The sequence below is a fragment of the Etheostoma spectabile genome, chromosome 5 (genome assembly GCF_008692095.1).
Source record: "Etheostoma spectabile isolate EspeVRDwgs_2016 chromosome 5, UIUC_Espe_1.0, whole genome shotgun sequence".
Classification (NCBI taxonomy): Eukaryota; Metazoa; Chordata; class Actinopteri; order Perciformes; family Percidae; genus Etheostoma; species Etheostoma spectabile.
The window spans coordinates 26,350,007-26,368,454 of NC_045737.1; the positions used below are offsets into that span (position 1 = coordinate 26,350,007).

Below are 18,448 nucleotides of genomic sequence, written 5' to 3' on the forward strand. Positions count from 1 at the left end.
ACCGAACTATGTCATATACGTAACCAAAAAGTTAAGTAATGCAGCAGATGTACTTATTTTTTTTCCACTTAACTATCTAGTTTTGGTTCTTAAAACATACGGTAACCAAACTGTGACCATTTTGCAATGTTAACGACATGTATAAAACCGTGCTGTGAATATGACATGGCATGGGGGGCCGAAAGCTACTCTTGGAACTTTATTTAAATGATTTTATGCCACGAAATACCTCCACCTTTAATATCCTGTTGACACATTTGTTTTAAGTTTCATGATGCTCTTATCAAGTTTCTGTGTTAGTCTACATCGCCATATATCCAAACATACAACATCCTAAAGTTAACCTCTAATTCACTCCCACAGTACCACCACATGCAATATGCACTAAGATAATAAGACAAATGTTCTTTTGTAATCTGTTTTTTTTTATTTGCATCCCCTGCTATGTTGCTTTTAATTGTGTGCATTCTTTGAAGTTCAAAGCAAAGTGATAGACCCGTTTGTGGGATTACCTGGGTGTTTTATTATTTCTAATGCAGGTATACAAGAGCTCCTTTGAGAGCCAGCCGTCTGTGAAGGCTTTTTCCCCTTCTTTTGTTTTGCCGGCTCAGGCGCTATCCACCAGCATCTTAAAAGGCTGTAGAAACAAACATTTGGTAGCATGCAAGCAGAGGCCCTGAAAGAACACACAGACATTTAAACTAACTGAACTCAGGCATCAGAGGGGGGCCAAACATTTGGAGAAAATAACAAATCATCAAGCATGGTGTATGCAAATTTTATTCATCCTGTGATTAAAACAGACAGAAGCATCTTCTTTAGAAAAGAAAAAAAAGAAACTGTGTCAATCACTGTGTGTGTAATGAGAACAGATACCGTATGAGTTGTGCTGCAGGAGATTAACTGGCTGAGGAGAAAGCACCAATACCTGTATACGCAGTAATAGCTGTCTGTTGTTTTTAGGCCACAGATGATTCAAGAAAATTAATATTGTACCTCTCATGCAGCTTTGCAAGTACAAATGCACTGTTTCTGTTGGGAAGAATTATGCACCATTATAAATAGACACGGCTACTGAATTGTATGCCTTTCGTTCCAAAAGTGGGTTATGCTGCTTAGTCAGCCTCTGTATATAAGTTTCTGCGTCTGTTTGGCCGACACATGCAGATGTTTCTGTCCTTGAGTTTATCCCTCTATGCCATTGTTTTTGTGTCTACAGTCCCTGACAAAAGTCTTGTCGCTTGTGTACTAATTGACCTGAAGTGCCGCTGAAATATATTTCTAATCAAGATTTATTTACAAGAAATGGCTGTGAAGAGATTTCTCTCTTCACGTTTAAGATGGCTCAAGAGATGACACGGGACAACCAAGCTACTTTGTACAAAGGGCAACCTGCTGGGCTGAACACCCAAGAGAGAGTCGCGCCGAGGCAGTTCCTTGTTCCTTTATTTATAGGTTGATACAAACAATAATAGTGTGTGAGTGTGTAATCATGTGGTTGGGTTATAGGTTGATACAAACAGCATAGTGTGTGTGTGTGTGTGTGTGTGTGTGTGTGTGTGTGTGTGTTGTGTTGTGTGTGTGTTGTGTGTAATGTGGTTGGGCCTCCGTCCTTGGTTAGTGAGATACATGTTTAATAAGAGAACGTGAGATACATGTTTCAACAAAATAACATTTGTGAATGCTTGCATAAGCTTTTATGAGAACAGAGTGTGACAATCACCCTATATCGCTACACAGCCAAGCAGTTGAATATAGTACATCGAATATATCTTATAAAAATGGCTCATTTTAATCCCAAGCTTTTGTAATAATGTTTCAGTGCAAAAAGAAACTGTCAAAAAGTATTCTAATATTAACAGCTTGGTAAAGCCCATTGAGTCAATTTGCAAAGACATAAGTGTTGCGCCTTGTCATATGAGCTTCACCTGTGACTAATAGGATCAATTAGGTCTCAGGTGTGTATAAAAACAACCCCAGTACACTAGACCTTCACATCAACTGCAACTAGACATCTGCAAACATGCCTAAGATTCACCCTGAGACTAAAGTTTTGATTATCAAGAGGCTGAAGACCAGATCCACTGCTGATGTGGCAGACACCTTCAATGTGTCTCAGCGTCAAGTACAGAGGATTAAAAAAACATTTGAAGACACTGGAGATGTTTTTGACAAGCCCAGGTCAGGCAGACCCCGCAAGACAACTGCTCGAGAGGACCGTTTGTTGGCTCGAAAATCCAAGGCCAGCCCATTTTCCACTGCAGCAGAGCTCCACCAGACCTGGTCCCCTGAAGTCCCTGTGTCAACCAGAACGGTTTGTCGGATTCTGTCTCGAAATGGCCTCCATGGTCGAATCAGTGCCCAGAAGCCAGCACTAAACAAAAGACAATTGAAAAACCGTGTCGCATTTGCCAAGGCCCACAGCCTGCTAAAAGGATGGACGCTGGAGAAGTGGAAGAAAGTGGATTTTTCAGATAAATCCTCTGTTGAATTACACCACAGTTGCCGCAAATATTGCAGGAGACCTACTGGAGCCCGCATGGATCCAAGATCACCCAGAAAACAGTGAAGTTTGGTGGCGGAAAAATAATGGTCTGGGGTTACATCCAGTATGGGGGTGTGGAGAGATCTGCAGGGTGGAAGGCACATCAATAGTCTCAAATACCAAGAAATTTAGTACCTCTATATTCCCAACCATAAAAGAGGCCAAATTCTCCAGCAGGATGGTGCTCCATTGCATACTTCCATCTCCACTTCAAAGCTCCTAAGGCGAAGAGATCAAGATGCTCCAGGATTGGCGGCCAGTCACCAGACAGAACACCATGAGCATATGTGGGGTAGGATGAAAGAGGAAGCATGGAAGACCAAACCAAAGATATTGATGAACTTGGGAGGCATGCAAGATGCTTTCCTAGCTATTCCTGATGACTTCATCAATACATTGTATGAATCCTTGCCAAACCGCGTGGATGCAGTCCTTCAAGCTCATGGAAGTCATACAAGATATTCAATTTGAATCTCACAGCACCACTATTTAATTTGCTGACATATTTTAGTATTTGTAGTAAATTTGTTCAATTTCTGTATAGACGATAAAACTTTTGTCTTGCCAAAATTGGACCTTTCTGTCTTGTTTAAATAATCTTTTTTTAGTGAAACTAATTTATTTCAGTGCATTGAACATCATTTGGGAGGGTTTTAGCTTTTCATATGAGCTATTTCTTACACCAATTGATTAATTAAAAGTCAGGTTAATAGCAGGTGTTTCTACAAAATAGATAAGCGACAAGACTTTTGTCAGGGACTGTAGTTTTATCTTTCAACCCTCTCTCATCTACATCAAGCAGGATGAGAGAGTTTGTCAGATGCCATGAAGGTAAATCTAAGTCTCAAGTCTTTATTTATTTGTCACATTCACAACAATTACAGTGAAGCAGTTTTTGGCAATGAGATTCTGGTTCTCAGGCAACAATGCTATTACAAAATGTATAAAAGAAGAAAAACAACATTCAGTTAAAATGAGAATCCAAGATACAAACATGCAACAGAAATTAGTGAACAATTTTAAATAGGAATATACTATAATAAATGTAAAATAGAATAAATAAATATATATATAATGTAGAATAAGCTTCTAGAAAGACAGGCCTGTTATGGGCCAACACCACTCCACAACACTCCCCAATTCCATCTATCAAGCTGCCACCTGAGACGGTCTGAGAAGTGGCCACAATTCCACCTGTGAACTGTGTAAGATGGCACAAGGACTTGGGCTCATGTGTTTGCCCCTGCCAGTATGAATAGAAGGGTATCATCATTGCTCCCTAATGTTCACTCGCATTCCTTTCTCTTCCTCTCTTCCGTACCGTTGGAGGACTCATGGCTACATCCTGTTACAGTGCAGACAGTCTTTTCACTTCAGCCCTGATTAGTTGCTATTTTTGCTACTTTTACTAGTCTCAGACTACAAAACTAAATGAGTATTACCTATTGAAGCTAAACCTTTGGGAGGTTGACTTGTGACAACTCTGGGTTGTAATGATCTACTCGATACCCTCGTTAACATGACCTAAACAGAATTGGTGTGTAAAGACATGTCATTAATTGTTACAGAAGATTGTTGTACTTGAGACAGGATATTTTCACGGTGGAGAAGTCTTCTGAACAACACAACACTCTGACAAAGTCTTCTGTCAGGGAGTTAGCTCATCAGAATTCAACACAACAATATTTAAATGAACAGCTATTTCTCAGTGACCCCATCAACTCATCTAAGAGACAATTCAACCTGGAACTCTAGTCTGTAACTGTCTGGACAACCTGAAAGACCAGTTTTTTTTATTAGAAAACTCCTGCCAACGTTTAACAGACTGATAAACAGGTTCAGCAGACTCTTAGGACTCAACACATGGCTCATCAAAACCTGCGGTCTGAAAGGGATCAACTGTATTGGAATCTTCATCTGTTCTGGGGATTTAGACATCTTTTCAGGGCAGATGGCCTCCACCCAAGCAGATCTGCAGTTAAAGTATTGATAGCCCATTTTGGTTCCGCCTGCAACACCCAATCAGCCAGGCCTAAGATGATGCACCCTAACACACAGCAGCCTCGGCGCTACAAAGACAAAACATCACTGAATCACTATCAATATGTGATAAGTGGTAAGTGGTGATTCTCAGCTCATGGACCTGTCTCCTAATTGTGTCTCCCCTCACTCTCCCCTGCCTCACCCCTTTTGGGATTCAATGATGAAAATGGAAGCGCTGGTTAACCCTGGTATTAAATCCAACCCCTGGTCACTGACACAGTGTCTGCCTCCCTCCCAACTGAGCACATTGTGTAACCCCAACTTTACTGATAACAAAGATGACAAAAAGTGAGAACAGCTCCTGCCCAGGTTGTCGAGAATGAAGAAGTGGAAGAAGTTTGCAGAAGAAGTCTGCTTCATCTGTCTCTATCTACCTTCCTTCATAGGGATATCTCTAAGTTCTAAGTTTAATTTGGGACTCTATTTGTATTCATACTTGCACTGTACTTTAGCTGCCCTGTAATTAGTATTATACTGTTTACGGTCTTATTTGATTTGAGCTTATTTTCAATTTCTATTGAACTTAGTTTTAATCCTTTTAAATCCTAATTGTGTATTTTTATATTGTCTTTTTAAATGAACTTGTCTTTTATATTTTGTCTTAGTGCCTTTATATCCTATGTAAAGCATTTTGAATTGCCTTCTTGTTGAAAGTTGCTAAACGGATAAATTTGCTTCTCCTCGCCTCTGTCAATCTCTCACTTCTTTTTTCCCTTTAGTGTCTTTATATCTTAACAGTCCTGTATTGGAAGAAGCGGTGTATGTGCGTGTTTGTGTGTCTGTACATGTGTGAGGGGACTGGGGGGTGGCGGCTGTATTGTCAGACACATCACAGCACCAGATGTCCAATTTGCACTTCAGCCTCGTCTGAATGGAGGGACAGATAGAGAGAGGGAGAATGAGGATGTTGGTATGATGGCCTCCATGCAGAAGAAAAAGATGGGAACAAAATTTGGGTTGAGCACAAGAGCAGTGCATACTGTTTCACTTTTTATTTTTCATCTATAAAAACAATTCTAAAATGTTTCCATGTATTTATGTTATGGTGTGGAAAGAAATGCCGATGCTATTTCTAAAAAGGCTGCACTGGTCAACTTTGTATGAATACCATGGGCCATATGTTCATACATATGAGTGGAGGGCAAATGTGTGCATGGGCACCTGGGCAACAGTTCAACACCAAACTTAAATGAATACAAAAGAAAATCATTTATTAAAGACACTGTACAAGGCAGGATGAGGAAAAGGGGATAGAAAAGGACAGTAAAACAAAACATAAATTACACATTTAGCTTTTTGAATGTACTATTTTGAGTACGGTGTACTGACTCAGTGCAAACAGACAGCAGGAGAATGATGTTCCCTAGAACCATGAGCCCTGGCATGAGAACCATTGAATGTCCTCAGGGAGCACCTGATTAATAACTATCTGATATAAATTCCTTCAAGGGAAAGCTACATTATTTGGGCCATACAGTTATTTTTCCTTTTTGCCCCAAGACAGCCCACTCACGAATGCCTTTTTATGTCTTTCTGTGTAGTCTGAAGGTATGGCAATAGCATAAGAAAGGACATTTATGGTTGTATGTATCTGGATAAGTAGGACGAATGAGAAGTCTTTAATTGAAATATCCTTTTATGTTCTGAATGCACTCTATAAAGAGTTTAAGCTCTAACTTAGAGGAACTTATTCTCTTATTATTTCCTTTAACCTCTGTTTGTAAATTGTAATATTGGTCCTAATTAATTTGTTATTGTGTTCTTTCTGGCTTTTGTATTCTTTTTTGTCATATTTCATAGTATAACATACTACACAAAACAAGACAGAAGAACCCACAGACTGCTGTAGTGACATTTTCTATCCTTGGCTCTGACTGTTATTGTAATAGCCATATTACAGCTGTAATACAGTTCACGCTATTTGCACAGTGTTGCTCAGTGCAGCGGGTCCCCTCAGCCTGTGTGGGTATCAGTTGTAGTCTAATTCTTGTGATTCGGTGATGAATCTCTTTGATAGAAGACAAGCATAGGGTCTGGCCCAAATGGAGCTCTATTAAGCTTCTAATAAATGAGGATTCTCCTCTGCTCTGCCTGCATCTGTGGAATGGAAGGCACTCACAAATTTGTAAACACACACACACACACACACACACACACACACACACACACACACACACACACACACACACACACACACACACACACACACACACACACACACACACATTATAATGAAGTAAAGCTAGCCAGATGGCTGAATTAGAAAGACGTCTCTTCTTTTCTCTCTCTTTCTCTCTCTCTCTCTGTGTTTCTTACACTCTCTGTTGTCTCTCTGTTATCTTTTTTTCTCTTCCTGTCTCCGTCTCTCTCCACATTATGAATGCTGGGAGTTGTTGTAGCGGTGACTAGCTGGCCAAGGTTTAAGGCCCTACTGAAGTGCCCTTGAGCAAGACACCTAGAGGAAGGGCAATATGTATATTATATTCTAATATAAACTGAGTTCATGATACGTAATGGTAGCTCGTGGTATACCTCTACCATGTGCATAAATTACAATATCATCTGCATACATTTGGATGCTAGGCTCAGGACAAACAATATATGCAGAAAACGTGTGGGATTTAATACAGATCATTGTGGAAGACCGGTGGAGAGTCAGCGGCCAACTCGTTGATTGTGTACTTGTGAAGAGTTAGCTAGCAGTACAATTCGTTAAGCAGAGATCAATCAATTTTTCATCCGTGACCGTGCGGTAGTCGTTGTGTAAGTGCAGGTGTGTTGTTGACTGTTTAGATAATCAACTTTAACCGAAAAAGGACAAATTACAATTTGTTAAGTTGTGGCGTTCTTATGAATCAACTTTAAAGAGTCATAATGAAGTGTAATGAAGTGTTGCGTCAGGCCCACAGTGGGAACCCTGCAGACAGGCCTCTGTACTGTACTTCAGGAGACCCCATGCTAGTCGTGGACCTTTTTGTTGAGAAGCCAATGGGCTGTCTCTAAAGAGGGACTATAAATGACAGCTGTCTGCCTGGATTCACTGACTGCCATCACGTTTCCATTCCCAAAACACTTCCGTGGCAGCTTCTGCTGAGAGCATGAAGGAGGAAGCAGACACAGTCAGACAAAAATGGTTGCAGGGAGTGGATGAGGTGTATTAGAGTTGATGAAAGAGAAGGGAATTGGACTGGGGGTGGGGGGTTTAAGTGGGGTGTTGGTGAAAAGACAGGAGGGCTGGTAGTTGCAGCGCAGGCATCTGTCGCTACAGCCGTCACCTAGGGTGGCATACAGTACTTTACTTTGAATTAGAACTCTGCCGGCTTCTCAGTTAACACCTGAGGAGGTCATTACGATGCCATTAGGATGAGTAATGCTGGGAGGGTGGAGAAGGAGTGAGAGAGAGGGATATCTTTACTAAGTGTAAACAGTCTGTCTGTCTGTCAGTCAGTCCGTCTGCGTCTGAGAACTTTCTCTTCCCCTAGGGAGAGCCCTCTCTCCTCTGACAGAAGAATGACAGAGAACTCATGGGAATAATACCAGTCTCTCTCTCTCTCTCTTTCTCTCTCTCTCTCTCTCTTTGTTTCCCACACGGACTGACAGATCACAAATTCACAACAATAGGCTCTATTTTAATACCACTTTTTGTTGGTACACAAGGCTGACTTAAAATAAACAACCTTTCTGTTGCCTCATGCTCTCTCTCATTTTCGCAGTCTCTCTTTCTGAGTAGGCTTTGCTGTTGTTGCGGCTGTTGTTGTGCTGCATTGTTTCAGGGGATTTTCCTTTTTTTTTCTTCTTCTTTTTCTTCCTCTCTATATTCTCTAGAGAAGAAGGAATGCTTTCCTGGTTGCAGTCAGTGATATGGCATGGAACGGCTCTTTCACTTTCATTATATAAACAGCTTTGATGCCTCTTCTTGCTCTCTGGTTTCAATGACTAAGTGGCTTTTGTAGAGGGCTCTGGACTACAGTGACAAGAGGTGTGTGTGTCTGTACATGAGCTTCTTGTGTATGTGCAGCTGCTTTGAGTATATTTGTGCACAGATTAGGGCTGCACAATTAATCAAATTTTAATCGCGATCACGATTTTGACTTCCCACGATCAAATTTGCGTGATCGAGCGATTCATTTTTTTAAAACGTCATTTCATAGAACGCTCCGGTTTTTTTGCAAAGCCAATCTACCGCTCCGTCACCCGTCTGATCATGACCAGTCAGAGTAGTTTCCCTGCACCCTGTGCGCTAGTTCTAGATGTAGACAGTCACAGAGGACAAGTAACGGGAGGAAAACTCAACGATAGCAGTCGGTTATACTTCGGTCTCAAGGTTTACCAGTTTACCAGTAAACGCAACATTTGTCCCGTCTGTTGTTTTTTCAGACAACAGCAGTGAGCAGTGCTAGTCGGTCTAGTAGTGTCTGTTAGCTGTTAGCTCCTCTAGGACGCACCTTGCTAATTTCCTCGCATTTGCTGCAATGTGTTTATATGGATATGGTTTCATTTTTGCGTTACATGACCCATTTCGTCTGAAAAGCCGTGCCTGTGTGAGATCTCTCCTCTTACTCTCCGCGCCACGCAGCAGCCGCCGGTCCACACTTCTGACATTTGTTTACAGTTTTAATTTTTTATTAACACAGCTGTATATTGTTAAGTATGAGCGGCCAACCGGTATTTGTACCAGTGTTTCCGCGGGTAACTCTGCTATTGCGGCCGCCACGGCGAAGAACACAGAAGAAGTTACTGAATGCAACTAACTTCAGTTGGTAGAGTAACAGCGTGAGACGGAGCTGCTGGACCTGGACCAGGACAAGGGCCTGGACCTGGGCCAGAGATGTGACCCATGGCCAGAAGACGTTTCATACACACAACGTGTGCATCCGCCGTTCGACCCGTGCTGGACCCGTTTATAATGAGTCAGCCGTCTCTCGGTGAGTAGCGTCCATCACACTCCCTCTCGCAGTTATAGCGAAAGGGGATCTCTTGAGACCTCCCGTTGTGGGATACCTGGGTGTTTTATTATTCTAATGCAGGATAACAAGAGCTCCTTTGAGAGCCAGCCGCTTGAAGGCTTTTTCCCTTCTTTTGTTTTGCCGGCTCAGGCGCTATCCACCAGCATCTTAAAAGGCTGTAGAAACAAATTTGGTAGATGCAAGCAGAGGCCCTGAAAGAACACACAGACATTAAACTAACTGACTCAGGCATCAGAGGGGGCCAAACATTTGGAGAAATAACAAATCATCAAGCTGGTTAGTGCATTTTATTCATCCTGTGATTAAACAGACAGAAGCATCTTCTTTAGAAAAGAAAAAAAGAAACTGTGTCATCACGTTGTGGTAATAAACATACCGTATGAGTTGTGCTGCAAGATATGCTGAGGAAAAGCACCATACCTGTATACGCAGTATAGCTGTCTTTTTTTTTAGGCCACAGATGATTCAAGAAAATTAATATTGTACCTCTCATGCAGCTTTGCAAGTACAAATGCACTTTTCTGTTGGGAAAATTATGCACCTATAATAAGAGACGGCTACTGAATTGTATGCCTTTCGTTCCAAAAGTGGGTTATGCTGCTTAGTCCCTCTGTATATAGTTTCTGCGTCTGTTTGGCCGACACATGCAGATGTTTCTGTCCTTGAGTTTATCCCTCTATGCCATTGTTTTTGTGTCTACAGTCCCTGACAAAAGTCTTGTCGCTTGTGTACTAATTGACCTGAAGTGCCGCTGAAATATTTCTAATCAAGATTTATTTACAAGAATGGCTGTGAAAGATTTCTCTCTTCACGTTTAAGATGGCTCAAGAGATGACACGGGACAACCAAGCTACTTTGTACAAAGGGCAACCTGCTGGGTGAACACCCAAGAGAGGTCGCGCCGAGGCAGTTCCTTGTTCCTTTATTTTAGGTTATACAAACAATAATATGTGTGTTAGTGTGTAATCATGTGGTTGGGTTATAGGTTGATACAACAGCATAGTGTGTGTTGTGTTTGTGTGGTGTGTGTGTGTGTGTGTGTGTGGGTGTTTGTGTGTGTGTGTGTGTGTGTAATTGGTTGGGCCTCCGTCCTTGTTAGTGAAGTACATGTTTCAATAAGAGAACTGAGATCCATGTTTCAACAAAATACATTTTGTGAATGCTTGCATAAGCTTTTATGAGAACAGAGTGTGACAATCACCCATATACGCTACACAGCCAAGCAGTTTGAATATAGTACATCGAATATATCTTTAAACAATGGCTCATTTAATCCCACAGCTTTTGTAATAATGTTCAGGCAAAAAGAAACTGTCAAAAAGTATTCTAATATTAACAGCTTGGTAAGCCCATTGAGTAATTTTGTGCAAACCATAAGTGTTGTCGCCTTGTCATATAGCTTCTCACCTGTGACTAATAAGGGATCATTAGGTCTCAGGTGTGATAAAAACAACCCCTACACAGACCTTCACATCAACTGCAACTAGACATCTGCAAACATCCTAGATTCACCCTGAGACTAAAGTTTTGATTATCAAGAGGCTGAAACCAGATCCACCTATGGGCAGACAGCCATTATCAATGTGTCTCGCGTCAAGTACGAGAGATTAAAAAACATTTGAAGACACTGGAGATGTTTTTGACAAGCCCAGGTCAGGCAGACCCCGCAAGACAACTGCTCAGAGGCCCGTTTGTGTTGGCTCGAAAATCCAAGGCCAGCCACTTTTCCACTGCAGCAGAGCTCCACCAGACTGGTCCCCTGAAGTCCCTGTGTCACCAGACGGTTTGTCGATTCTGTCTCGAAAGGCCTCCATGGTCGAATCAGTGCCAGAAGCCAGCACTAACAAAAGACAATTGAAAAACCGTGTCGCATTTGCCAAGGCCCCCAGCCTGCTAAAAGGATGGCGCTGGAAGTGGAAGAAAGTGGATTTTCAGATAAACTATGTTGAATTACACCACAGTTGCCGCAAATATTGCAGGAGACCTACTGGAGCCCGCATGGTCCAAGATTCACCCAGAAAACAGTGAAGTTTGGTGGCGGAAAAATAATGGTCTGGGGTTACATCCAGTATGGGGGTGCGAGAGATCTGCAGGGGGGAAGGCAACATCAATAGTCTCAATACCAAGAAATCTTAGCTACCTCTTATATTCCCAACCATAAAAGAGCCAAATTCTCCAGCAGGATGGTGCTCCATTGCATACTTCCATCTCCACTTCAAGCTCCTTAAGGCGAAGAAGATCAAGATCTCAGGATTGGCCGGCCCAGTCACCAGACATGAACACCATTGAGCATATTGGGTAGGAGATGAAGAGGAAGCATGGAAGACCAAACCAAAGTAATGATACTCTGGAGGCATCAGACTGCTTTCCTAGCTATTCCTGATGACTTCATACATACATTGTATGAATCCTTGCCAAACCGCTGGATGCAGTCTCTTCACTCATGGAAGTCATACAATATATCAATTTGAATCTCACGCACCACTATTTAATTTGCTGACATATTTTAGTATTTGTAGTAAATTGTGTCAATTTCTGTATAGACATAAAACTTTTGTCTTGCAAATTGGACCTTTCTGTCTTGTTTAAATAATCTTTTTTTAGTAAACTAATTTATTTCAGTGCATTGAACATCTTTTGAGGGTTTTAGCTTTTCATATGAGCTATTTCTTACACCAATTGATATTTAAAGTCAGGTTAATAGCAGGTGTTTCTACAAATAGATAAGCGACAAGACTTTTGTCAGGGACTGTAGTTTATCTTTCAACCCCTCTCATCTACATCAGCAGGATGAGAAGTTTGTCAGATGCCATGAAGGTAAATCTAAGTCTCAAGTCTTATTTATTTGTCACATTCAACAAATTACAGTGAAGTTTTTGGCAATGAGATTCTGGTCTCAGGCAACAATGCTATTACAAATGTATAAAAAAGAAAAACACATTCAGTTAAAATGAACCAAATACAAACATGCAACAGAAATTAGTGAACAATTTAAATAGGAATATACTATAATAAATGTAAATAAAAAATAAATATATATAGAATGTAGAATAAGCTTCTAGAAAGACAGCCTGTTATGGGCCAACACCACTCCCAACACTCCCCAATTCCATCTATCAAGCTGCCACCTGAGACGGTCTGAGAAGTGGCCACAATTCCACCTGTGAACTGTGTAAGATGGCACAAGGACTTGGGCTCATGTGTTGCCCTGCCAGTATGAATAGAAGGGATCATCATTGCTCCCTAATGTTCACTCGCATTCCTTTCTTCTCCTCTCTTCCGTACCTTGGAGGACTCATGGCTACATCCGTTACAGTGCAGACAGTCTTTTCACTTCAGCCCTGATTAGTTGCTATTTTTGCTACTTTTACTGTCTCAGACTACAAACTAAATGATATTACCTATTGAAGCTAAACCTTTGGGAGGTTGACTTGTGACAACCTGGGTTGTAATGACTACTCGATACCCTCGTTAACATACCTAAACAGAATTGGTGTGTAAAGACATGTCTTAATTTTTACAGAAGATTGTTGTACTTGAGACAGGATATTTCACGGTGGAGAATCTTCTGAACAACACACACTCTGACAAGTCTTCTGTCAGGGAGTTAGCTCATCAGAATTCAACACAACAATATTTAAATGAACAGCTATTTCTCAGTGACCCCATCAACTCATCTAAGAGACAATTCAACCTGGAACTCTAGTCTGTAACTGTCTGGACAACCTGAAAGACCATTTTTTTTTATTAGAAAACTCCTGCCAACGTTTAACAGACGATAAACGGTATCAGCAGCTCTCTGGACTCACACATGGCTCATCAAAACCTGCGGTCGAAAGGGATCAACTGTATTGAATCTTCATCTGTTCTGGGGATTTAGACATCTTTTCAGGGCAGATGGCCTCCACCCAAGCAGATCTGCAGTTAAAGTTTGATACCCATTTTGGTTCCGCCGCAACACACCCAATCACCAGGCCTAAGATGATGCACCCTACACACCAGCAGCCTCGGCGCTACAAAGACAAAACATCACTGATCACTATCAATATGTGATAAGTGGTAAGTGGTGATTCTCACTCTGGACCTGTCTCCTAATTGTGTCTCCCCTCACTCTCCCCTGCCTCACCCCTTTGGGATTCAATGAGAAAATGGAAGCGCTGGTTAACCCTGGTATTAAATCCAACCCTGGTCACTGACACAGTGTCTGCCTCCCTCCCACTGAGCACATTGTGTAACCCCAACTTTACTGATAACAAAGATGACAAAAAGTGAGAACAGCTCCTGCCCAGGTTGTCGAGAATGAAGAAGTGGAAGAAGTTTGCAGAAGAAGTCTGCTTCATCTTCTCTATCTACCTTCCTTCATAGGGATTCTCTAGTTCTAAGTTTAATTTGGACTCATTTTGTATTCACTTTGCACTGTACTTTAGCTGCCCTGTAATTAGTATTTACTGTTTACGTCTTATTTGATTTAAGCTTATTTTCAATTTCTATTGAACTTAGTTTTAATCCTTTTAAATCCTAATTGTGTATTTTATATTGTCTTTTTAAATGAACTGTCTTTTATATTTGTCTTAGTGCCTTTATATCCTATGTAAAGCTTTTGAATTGCCTTCTTGTTGAAAGTTGCTAAACGGATAAATTTGCTTCTCCTCGCCTCTGTCAATCTCTCACTTCTTTTTTCCCTTTAGTGTCTTTATATCTTAACAGTCCTGATGGAAGAAGCGGTGTATGTCGTGTTTTGTGTGTCTGTACTGTTTGAGGGGACTGGGGGTGCGGCTGTATTGTCAGACACATCACCGCACCAGATGTCCAATTTGCACTTCGCCTCTCGTCTGAATGGGAGGACAGATAGAGAGAGGGAGAATGAGGATGTTGGTATGATGGCCTCCATGCAGAAGAAAAAAGTGGGAACAATTTGGGTTGAGCACAAGAGCATGCTACTGTTTCACTTTTTATTTTTCATCTATAACAATTCTAAAATGTTTCCATGTATTTATGTTATGGTGTGGAAAGAAATGCCGATGCTATTTCTAAAAAGGCTGCACTGGTCAACTTTGTATGAATACCATGGGCCTATGTCATACATATGATGGAGGGCAAATGTGTGCATGGGCACCTGGGCAACAGTTCACCCAACTTAATGAATACAAGAAAATCATTTATAAGACACTGTACAAGGCAGGATGAGGAAAAGGGGAAGAAAAAGGACAGTAACAAAACATAAATTACACATTTAGCTTTTTGAATGTACTATTTTGAGTACGTGTACTACTACCGTGCAAACAGACAGCAGGAGAATGATGTTCCCTAGAACCATGAGCCCTGGCATGAGAACCATTGAATGTCCCCAGGGAGCACCTGAAATAACTATCTGATAAAATTCCTTCAAGGGAAAGCTACATATTGGGCCTCACAGTATTTTCCTTTGGCCCAAGACAGCCACACGACAGCACGCTCATGCTTTTTATGTCTTTCTGTGTAGTCTGAAGGTATGGCAATAGCATAAAGAAAGGGTATGTTATGATCTGTGATAAGTGGACGAATGAGAAGTCTTATTGAAATATCCTTTATGTTCTGAATGCACTCTATAAAGAGTTAAGCTCTAACTTAGAGGAACTTATTCTCTATTATTTCCTTAACCTCTGTTTGTAAATTGTATATTGGTCCTAATTAATTTGTTATTGTGTTCTGCTTTTTTTGTATTCTTTTGTCATATTTCATAGTATAACATACTACACAAAACAAGACAGAAGAACCCACGACTGCTGTAGTGACATTTTCTATCCTTGCTCTGACTGTTATTGTAATAGCCATATTACAGCTGTAATACATTTCACGCTATTTGCACAGTGTTGCTCATTGCAGCGGGTCCCCTCAGCCTTGTGGGTATCATTTTAGTCTATTCTTGTGATTCGGTGATGAATCTCTTTGATAGACAAGCATAGGGTCTGGCCCAAATGGAGCTCTATTAAGCTTCTAATAAATGAGATTCTCCTCTGCTCTGCCTGCATCTGTGGAATGAAGGCACTCACAAATTTAAACACACACACACACACACACACACACACCCACACACACACACACCCACACACACACACACACACACACACACACCCACACACACACACACACACCATTATAATGAAGTAAGCTAGCCAGATGGCTGAATTAGAAAGACGTCTCTTCTTTTCCTCTCTCTTCTCTCTCTCTCTCTGTGTTTCTTACACTCTCTGTTGTCTCTCTGTTATCTTTTTTCTCTTCCTGTCCGTCTCTCTCCACATTAGAATGCGTGAGTTGTTGTAGCGGTGCTAGCTGGCCAAGGTTTAAGGCCCTACTGAGTGCCCTTGAGCAAGACACCTAGAGAGGGCAATATGTATATTAATTCTAATTAAACTGAGTTCATGATGTAATGGTAGCTCGTGGTATACCTCTACCATGTCATAATTACAATATCATCTGCATACATTTGGATGCTAGGCTCAGGACAACAATATATGCAGAAAACGTGTGGGATTAATACAGATCATTGTGGAAGACCGGTGGAGATTCAGCGGCCAACTCGTTGATTGTGTACTTGTGAGAAGTTAGAGCAGTACAATTCGTTAAGCAGAGATCAATCAATTTTTCATCCGTGACCGTGCGGTAGTCGTTGTGTAAGTGCAGGTGTGTTGTTCTGTTAGATAATCAACTTTAACCGAAAGACAAATTCAATTTGTTAAGTTGTGGCGTTCTTATGAATCACTTTAAAGAGTCATAATGAAGTGAATGAAGTTTGCGTCAGCCCCCAGTGGGAACCCTGCAGACAGGCCTCTGTACTGTACTTCAGGAGACCCCATGCTAGTCGTGGACTTTTTTGTTGAGAAGCCAATGGGCTCTCTAAAGAGGGACTATAAATGACAGCTGTCTGCCTGGATTCACTGACTGCCATCACGTTTCCATTCCCAAAACACTTCCGTGGCAGCTTCTGCGAGAGCATAAGGAGGAAGCAGACCCAGTCAGCACAAAATGGTTGCAGGGAGTGGATGAGGGATTAGAGTTTGATGAAAGAGAAGGGAATTGGACTGGGGTGGGGGGTTTAAGTGGGTGTTTGTGAAAAGACAGGAGGGCTGGTAGTTGCAGCGCAGCGCTCTGTCGCTACAGCCGTCCCTAGGGTGGCATACAGTACTTTACTTTGAATTAGAACTCGGCCGGCTTCTCAGTTAACACCTGAGGAGGTCTTACGATGCCATTAGGATGAGTAATGCTGGGAGGGTGAAGGAGTGGAGAGAGGGATATCTTTACTAAGTGTAACAGTCTGTCTGTCTGTCAGTCAGTCCGTCTGCGTCTGAGAACTTTCTCTCCCCTAGGGAGAGCCCTCTCTCCTCTGACAGAAGAATGACAGAGAACTCATGGGAATAATACCAGTCTCTCTCTTCTCTCTCTTCTCTCTCTCTCTCCTCTCTTGTTTCCCACACGGACTGACAGATCACAAATTCACAACAATAGGCTCATTTTAATACCACTTTTTGTTGGTACACAGGCTGACTTAAAATAAACAACCTTTCTGTTGCCTCATGCTCTCTCTCATTTTCGCAGTCTCTCTTTGAGTAGGCTTTGCTGTTGTTGCGGCTGTTGTTGTGCTGCATTGTTTCAGGGGATTTTCCTTTTTTTTTCTTCTTCTTTTTCTTCCTCTCTATATTCTCTAGAGAGAAGGAATGCTTTCCTGGTTGCAGTCAGTGATATGGCATGGAACGGCTCTTTCCTTTCATTATATAAACAGCTTTGATGCCTCTTCTTGCTCTCTGGTTTCAATGACTAATGGCTTTTGTAGAGGGCTCTGGACTACAGTGACAAGAGGTGTGTGTGTCTGTACATGAGCTTCTGTGTGTATGTGCAGCTTGTTGATTATTGGGCACAGATTAGGGCTGCACAATTAATCAATTTTAATCGCGATCACGATTTTGACTTCCCACGATCAAATTTGCGTGATCGGCGATTCATTTTTTTAAAACGTCATTTCATAGAACGCTCCGGTTTTTTGCAAAGCCAATCTACCGCTCCGTCAACCCGTCTAGTCATGAGCCAGTCAGAGTAGTTCCCTGCACCCTGTCAGCTTAGTTTCTAGATGTAGACAGTCACAGAGGACAGAGTAACGGGAGGAAAACTCAACGATAGCAGTCGGTTATACGTCGGTCTCAAGTTTACCTTTTACCAGTAAACCCAACATTTGTCCCGTCTGTTGTTTTTCAGACACACAGTGCAGCAGTCTAGTCGGTGCTAGTAGTGTCTGTTAGCTGTTAGCTCCTCTAGGACGCACCGGTGCTAATTTCCTCGCATTTGCTGCAATGTTGTTTATATGGATATGGTTTAATTTTGCGTTACATGACCCATTTCGTCTGAAAAGCCGTGCCTGTGTGAGATCTCTCCTCTCTCTCCGCGCCACGCACACCGCCGGTCCACACTTCTGACATTTGTTTACAGTTTTAATTTTTTATTAACACAGCTGATATTGTTAAGTATAGCGGCCAACCGGTATTGTACCAGTGTTTCCGCGGGTAACTCGGCTATTGCGCCGCCACGGCGAAGAACACAAAGAAGTTACTATCAACTAACTTCAGTTGGTAGAGTACAGCGTGAGACGGAGCTGGACTGGACCAGGACAAGGGCCTGGACCTGGCCAGAGATGTACCCATGGCCAGAAGACGTTTCATACACACAACGTGTGCATCCGCCTTTCGACCGTGCACCCCGTTTATAATGAGTCAGCCGTCTCTCGGTGGTAGCGTCCATCACACTCCCTCTCGCAGTTATAAACGCCTATGTGACTTTTAACATTGTTTTGTTAACATCAAAAAACGAGAAATAAAAAAAAAAAACGATAAATTACACAAATAATCGGAGAATAATCGAGATC

General features: G+C 41.7%; 1 protein-coding gene across 2 annotated transcripts in view; it reads left to right on the forward strand.

Moving 5' to 3' along the window:
- Positions 1-18,448, forward strand: part of arb2a (ARB2 cotranscriptional regulator A) — a 222,730-nt gene that overhangs the window by 6,649 nt on the left and 197,633 nt on the right. The gene's annotated exons all lie outside the window — the stretch shown is intronic.